Raw genomic sequence first — 6,000 nt, forward strand, 5'->3', positions numbered from 1 at the left:
TTGGGAAAATCTGCCAATCAGCAAAAATTTTCTGTGTGTGTCTGCAGTGCCCAGCCCAGTGCCTGGCACTCTGGAGAAGACCAGTCCCAGCCTGCAAACCTTGGCAGGGGGGCTGGTGAGATAAGGAGGGAAGGGCAGGCCCTCACTTTGATTGAGAGCTGCATACCTGCCATCACTCAGCACTTTTGCCCATTATCCCCTTTGATCCTCACAAAGGCCTGGAGAGGTAGTGGCTGTCTTATCTCCTCATTACAGATGAGGAAGCAGAGACTTGAGAGCTGTGGTAACTTGCCCAAGGTCACTCAGCAAGCGAGTGGAAGAGTCTGGATTTGAACCCAGCTCTGTCTCATTCTTGAGTCAGAGCACTTAGCTAGTGCATTCTGCCAAAACTTAGTTGTAAGAGTACAATGTGCTCAGGTGGGTAGACAGCTTAGCACAATGGCTGGCACGCACAGGAAGTGCTCAATAAAAGTGTTTTTTTTTTTGTCTGAAGTGGTAGAGCTAGGGTTCTTAAATCCTGGCTTATTGGACTTTATGGTTTGCATGGCACTGTAGTTCTTGCCAAGGCTGGTTGGGGTAGGTGGAGAGGGAGTGGTTGGGGACAGAGCATACCCTCTCCTATAGGTTAGATGAGTCCATGTCATGCATAGACACCTGTGGCCATCAGCATGTGGGCATGACCACCTACCAGGCCAGAACCCCTGTCAGCTCAAGTTCTGGCCCTGGGTACTGTGAGGACACTGAGGGTATCTAGTTAGGATTATTTGGATGTGGGTGTGTGTGGACTTGGGGAGGGTCCTTGATTGGTGAAGTGGTCAGGGTGCTCTCTCACTTCCAGCCAAAGAGATCTGAATCAAGTGAGGGAATGAACCATGTGAAGATGTGTGAGAAATCTCTCCTGGCAGAGGGAACAGCAAGTGCAAAGGTCCTGGGGTAGGAATGAGCTTCATGTGTACGTCTCCCACAGTAGCTGTCGAGACAATGTTGACTCCTGTCTTCCAGTGTTGGAAGTAGAGGAGCTAAGTGGCAGGAGGGTTCATTCATTCATTTGTACATTCATTCATCAAATGTATATTTAATGCCCGCTTTGTGCCACCCTCAGTGCTGATGGCTAGCACTTATTGAATACTTACTATGTTTCTAAGCACTTTGCATATTAACTCGTTTAACCTTCACAACAATCCAACGAGCTGAGGAATCCTGGGGAGACAGTTGGCTCCCTCTGACTCATCCAGCCTCTTCTATCTCCCAGCCACCTCAGACACCCAGTGTCTGCCACCTAGAATAAGACCAGGATCCCCACGATGGGTGAGGCAGGAATGATCTGAGAACATCATTCTTCCAGGGTCTTGACTTTCCTGGCTGGGCCCTGCCCAGCCTCCTGGAAGCCACCCAGTAGACTGAGGCTAGAGGGGTGGGCTGCCCAGGTATAATCCCCATCCAGCCAGGCCTGCCTCAGAGCTTCCTCTCCCCAGGGGACTCCCAGTCATATCTTCCCTGTTTCCCCTCCATCACTCAACTCCTGGCTCCTCTCCAGCCCCTCCGCAGAGCTCAAGCCCTATCCTGTGATTTCTGCTCAGGAAGACAAGTCCCAGCTAAGGGCTGAGGCTCCTAAAAAAAAAAAAAAAAAACTCCTGGCAAGGAGAAAAGAAGGTTCTGTACCTGTTCTCTGATGGGTCTGTCCTGAAACATTCCCTGTGGATTCACTAACTGCTAGAGGCAGCAGTGGTGGTATGTATCCTACCTGGCTCACTCTGTAGTTTCCTTAAGATGGTTGGCTCTCAGGGCCTCAGCCAGGGCTGGCTTCTCAGTGCCTAACTACCTGCCATGTACCCAGCCTATGCCCTTGACCTGAGCTCCTGACTCTCCTGGTGGGCAGGAGGCAGAGAAGAGTAAATAGAAAAATTGCTCAAATTTGAGAGGCCAAGGAAGAAGCCTGGCTCTTCAGTCTTGAATGAATAAATAAACCTGGTAAAGGGGGTTTTCTTAGTGGACTGAAGGAAAAGGAAGATCCTGTACTGGAGGGCTGTGCTAACCTAGAAATCAAGACTCCATGCATCTTTCCATCCTTCCATCCATCCATCCGTCCGTCCTTCCATCCATCCATCCATTCGTCTATCCACCCACCCACTCATCCACCCACCTATCACTTATCCACCCACCTGCTCTTTTTTCTTCCTTTCTTTCCTTCCTTCCTTCTTTTCATCCACCCATCTACTCACCCATTAATCCACCTATCCAACCACCCACCCTTCCACCCATGCATATACTTGCCCGTCCGTCCATCTGTCCATCCATCCATCCATCCGTCCGTCCATCCATCCATCCATCCCTCTGTCCGTCCATTCATCCATCCAACAAACTGCTGACTGAATACCTAATGCATTCTACCAGCTCAATTATACCTATTGAATGAGTGCATTTGTGTATTTATTTCCTCTTCCCACCTGGTTCTTAGAGAAGCTCCTTGAGAAGCAGGGCCCCCCATCTCTACAGTATATAGAGGAAAGGACTCCGTTGTGGCAATGGGGTTGGCAGCAATTGCCCAGCTTGGGTGGGTGCCTTGGGGGAGTCTTGCATGCTGCTCCCACTCCTGCTGGGCCGTCCCTCTGACCCTCACTTCCAGCTGTGGAGGATGCTAGGGTGGTCACCAGGTGGGCAGGGCCCAGGGCCTCACACTAATTCCGAAGTGAGGCCTTGCTGCCTGGCAGCCTGCCCATGCTGCTGCAGGGGCTCCTGGCCCCCTGCCAGCGCCAGGCTTCTCGAGCAGTAAAGTTGTGTTGCTGTGTAGTCTCTCCACACTACTGTAGTAAACAAACAGGCTGTGACTCTGGGCCTGGGAACTGGGGGTGGGGGGCGGTGGCTGCCATCTTGGCAAGAGCGGGAGCTGAGTGGGGATTCAGAGGGGTGAGTGGGCAGCCTGAGCCTCGAAATGAGCTGATGCCGTGGGCTTGAGAGTTTGAGCCATGCTCCCTGTCCTCCCACCCTGCCGTCCTCTCTGCCTGGTCTGACCTAGACCTCAGATGTGGGGCAGACAACAGGGGCTGGGTCCTGAGCTGCCCTGGTTGGAGGTGGAACTGCAGAGGGAAGGGCCCTAGGCAAAGGCCCAAATCAAGACAGAGATAGAGCCCAGAGAGAGGCAGAGAGACCCAGAGACAGAGACCAGAGAGAGATACACACAACAAGGCAAAGGGATCTAGGGATTGAATTTGAGAGTGACAAAGAAAGAGAGAGAGAGAAATAGAGACTCAGAAAGACAGAGATAGTCAGATGAGAGACAGAAGAGTAAAAGGACTGGGAAGAGAAGGGCCAGAGTAGAGAATTCCAGGGCAAGGGAAGAAAGCAGGGAGTGGTGGGCCTGGGGAACATGTCTCCCCACAGCAAGGGAGCCTGGAGAGTAAGGATAACTTAATAATAACCCCTCCTCTCTGGATAGCACCCCACAGTGAACAAAACTTTTCCACTTGGTTAAACTCATTCAAGCCCCACAACAGGCTGGCCGAGATGGAGGTGGGGCCCCCAGAGTCTGATGGGGGCAGGGATGTGTCCCTGGAGCTGGGAGCAGAGAGGATGGGGGAGGGCAGCTGTAACTGGAACCTGAGGACTGGCTGTGAGATGGGCCCCGCAGGGTGGGGACTATAGAGGGCAGTGAGTGGTTCAGAGACAGAGCCCCCAGCTGGGCCTGAGTCCCCCTAGTGACCAAGCCATCCCCAGCTGTGTTCCAGATGGCTGGCTTGTGCTTGTGTTCCTGCTGCTGTGACATTATTGCTTTTCTTCCTGGGAGGAAGAAGTTGTCTGACTCAAGATGCTCCTTGTCGCCTCTATCCTGTCCCCTGGCTGCCTGGATGTAGTGGGTGCTGTGGTGTGGCACCCAGATACCCTGGAGAACAGAGCCACTCACTTGCCCTGCTTCTGCGAGTGTGGGCTGTGGATGTCTCACAGCTGAACCCATTGCAGGGACTTGTCCTTGGAGAACGGAAGGCACCTTGCCCAAATTTAGGCCTCCTGCCTGGGGCAGTCTGCACCCAGTGATTGGTCGACTGTGGGGGAGGGAGGCACAAAGGTCAGGCACCTTGCTTCAACTTGGGACGCTTCCGAAGGGCCATCCCAGCTCCAGAGCTCCTCCTGAGACGGACGAGGCCTTTGCTGTGAATGTGTCGCAGATCAGTTTCTTCCTTTGCCCAGTCCTGTTGCCCCACTTCTTGTTGTTCCTGAGAATACTCCCCAACAAACCTCCTGCATGCAACTTTCAGGGTCTCGGGGTATTTCTAGGCAATCTGACCTATGACACTAACCCTAGCCATCGGGCACCAATCTCAGCATCTCCCTATCCTTGTTCTCTTTCTGTCTCCATCCCCATCCTCATCCCCATGACACAGGGCTGGGTTCTGCACAGAGGTGTCTGTGTGTATCTGGGAGAAGTAGGAAGAGGGGCAGCCCATCCAGCCACCTCCTCCTGGGCAGAATCTTCCCATTCCCAGGAGAAACATCACAGGAAACTTGTACTGTAGTGAAAGCTCAGAAAGCATGCAGCCTGGCACATGGCAGGTGCTCAGCATTTTTAAGTGATGATGGTAGTGGGGCCTGCCTGCTCTTATCATAGAAGCAGGAGAGTATGGAGGTTAAGGCTCTGGAACCATCCCCGCCATTTAAAAGCCACGTGACTTTGGGCAATCAGGATTAAATGAGTTACTATATATAAAAGTACTTACAATACAAAGTGGTGCATGAATGTTAGCTATTATTATTTTCTGTTATTGATTAAAAAAACACCTGGTCCTCCAGGTTGGTGGGATTGTATAGACCACGTCTAAGAGATGCACCCACATGGGGTAAGGAATTATGCCCTTAGGTGAGCAAGGAGTTTCATCTCATGTGTTGCCCTCTGTCCCCGTTACCTGGTGCAGTGCAAGACCCTCACTTTGAGACAAGGTCTAGAGGGGACAGCCCAAGGCTGTACAATATTTCAGGAAGAGCTAGGCCCAGTGTCCCATTCCCAAGCTGGGCTCAAGGCTCAAACCTCAGCACTCTAGGGCAAGCCTTTTCTCTCCCTCATCCTTGGGCACAGGGCCATGGGATAGGAAGGGTCTCAGCAGTCCTGGAGGCATCTGCAGGCGGGTGGGCTGTGCTTGCATCAGAGGTGAAGACCTGTAGCCTCCCTTCGAGTGCTCCAAGATCATCCTCCGCCCCATACTCCCAGTTCTGTTGCTGCGGGCCTGGGGCTGGCTTTTTTGGGTCTCTAAGGTGTCAGATGAGAAGCCATTGAAGTTCCAAGCCCAGCCTCTGGTATTGCACAGTCAGGGTCCGCAGTAGTACGTATTGCTACCACTCAATGACAGCTGTATTCGGTGAACACCCCTGTTGCATTCCTACCTCGTTTACCCCTCACAATGATGCTGTGAAGTAAAAATGGTTCCTTCCAAGGCTTCCACCCAACTCAAAGCCCTGCCATCCTGCACCTGGCAACTGCCTCTCACCTGGCCTCCCTGCTTTACCCCTGCCTGTCTAGGGCTGCGTTTGCCCGGTACCGTAGCCACATGTAGCTGCTGGGCCTGTAGCTGCTGGCTCGTTTGAATTGAGACGTGCTGTAAGCGCAAAATAGGCGCTGGAGTTTGAAGACTTGGTATGAAAAAAAGAATGTAAAGCATCTCACTGATACCTCTTTTGTATAGATGACATGTTGAAAGGATAACGTTTTGGATGTATTGGGTTAAATCAAAATATGCTATTACAATGAACTTTACCTGTTTCTTTTTACTTTTTTGAAGTGGCCCCTAGGAAACTTAAAATTATTTATGTGGCTCGCACCATGTTTCCATTGGCCAGCGCTGCTGTAGAGCCCGTTATTTGCGCAGCAGCCACAGTGACCCTCTAAAGTCCTAGCTGAATCATGTCCCTCCTCAGCTCACAGCCCTTTAATTGTTTCTGTCTCACACCGGGTAAAAGCCAAGTCCTACAATGGACTTCAAGCCCCTACATGATCCACCTTCTTGCTTCTTA

Source organism: Elephas maximus, chromosome 3 (genome assembly GCF_024166365.1).
Source record: "Elephas maximus indicus isolate mEleMax1 chromosome 3, mEleMax1 primary haplotype, whole genome shotgun sequence".
Taxonomy (NCBI): Eukaryota; Metazoa; Chordata; class Mammalia; order Proboscidea; family Elephantidae; genus Elephas; species Elephas maximus.